Below are 1,281 nucleotides of genomic sequence, written 5' to 3' on the forward strand. Positions count from 1 at the left end.
GGGGCCGGGACGGGGGCACCGGGCCGCCTCCGCGTTTACCCGGCGAGGGGAGGTGCTTTCAACAGGCTGGGAGTTCCGCCCGTCGGCCCCCGGGAAGGAGGCGGCGGGGCGCGCCAGCAGCGCCCCAGGGGGGCGGCGCGGCGAGGGGGCAGTTGACCAAGTGGGGGAGGGGCGGGGGTGCTTACCCGCCCCCCGGGGGCGGGGCCGAGGGCGGTGTTTGCTCCGGGCGCGCTTACTCGTTCCGCTCCCGTGCGGGCCGGGCCCGGCGGTCTCTCCCCGGCTCCAGCCGCCGCCGCCGCCGCCCTCCCCGCGGCCGCCGCTACTTCCTGCTTCTCTCCGGTCCAGCCACCCCCTCCCTCAGCTCCCTCCGCGTTCCCGGTCTGGGCTGCCCGCTTTCGCACTCGCCATTGGCCCGCGCGCTCGTCGCTCAGGACTGCGCCCCTCCCCACCCCGCACTGGGTTGGCCTTAAATACTGCCGCTCGGAACCAGCCATCGGGGCAGCTCCAAAGCGATTGGCCTCCGCCCCTGTCGCTTAGAAAGCAGCCAATCTAACAGCCTGTTTTCCTGCTGGGGGCGGTGACCAGCGCAGTGCGTCTCCGCCCCCTCACTCCCCATTGGCCGGAGCCCTGGAAGCCCGCAGTTCACTTATGCAAATTTAAAGAACTCTAGTTTTTATTTGGTGGGCTGTGAGGAGAACCTCGGCGACTGAGGGAAGCCCGGGCGTGTACGCGAGTTCGCGCAGTTCCTTCAAAGTGCAGCCCACCGCCGGCCGTGCCGTACCGAAGCCACAGAATGGGAAGTCACCCAAACATTACGTCATCTGGCTGCCCCTCTCCTCGCGGCTTCCCCGCTGTCGAGGGCGTCTCAGTCGGGCCGGACGGGCCCCTGGCGCGGGGCTCCGGGGCCACGGAGTTACCCAGAGCCCCCCGCGGGAGCGCTTGGAGCCCGGGCGGAGTTTGGAACGTGGAGCCGCCGGCAGCTCCAGCCCGGGACGGCCCTGCGGACCGGAAGTGGGGGCGAGGTGACGTTCGCAGTGCCGGCGTGGCCTGCGCCCTCTCCGAGGCGTCTTAAAGCGGCGCCGCGCCAGGCCGCCCGACCCGAGCCCGGGGTCCGGGGAGACAGGCCCACGTCCATTTCCCACTTAAGAACCCTGCTTTTCCCCGCCCCCCGCGCGGGGTGGGCGTGGAGTGGAAGCCGAAATTCCCGCGCTTTGTCGCCCCGCCCCCTGGCGCCGGGGGCGGGGCTCTGCGGCGCGCGGCTCCGACGGGGCTTCCGGCGGC

At 71.9% G+C, this 1,281-nt stretch overlaps 1 protein-coding gene across 1 annotated transcript in view; it reads right to left on the bottom strand.

Annotated features, from left to right (window-relative positions):
* ZNF687 (zinc finger protein 687) overlaps window positions 1-304 on the bottom strand; it is a 7,315-nt gene extending 7,011 nt beyond the window's left edge. Inside the window, exon 1 of the mRNA XM_012729997.1 lies at window positions 237-304. The gene's annotated coding sequence lies outside the window, so the exon portion shown is untranslated. The remainder of the gene's footprint in view (window positions 1-236) is intronic.
* Window positions 305-1,281: the final 977 nt, after the last annotated feature.

Source organism: Condylura cristata, unplaced genomic scaffold (assembly GCF_000260355.1).
Source record: "Condylura cristata isolate star-nosed mole 26May11 unplaced genomic scaffold, ConCri1.0 scaffold00026, whole genome shotgun sequence".
Classification (NCBI taxonomy): Eukaryota; Metazoa; Chordata; class Mammalia; order Eulipotyphla; family Talpidae; genus Condylura; species Condylura cristata.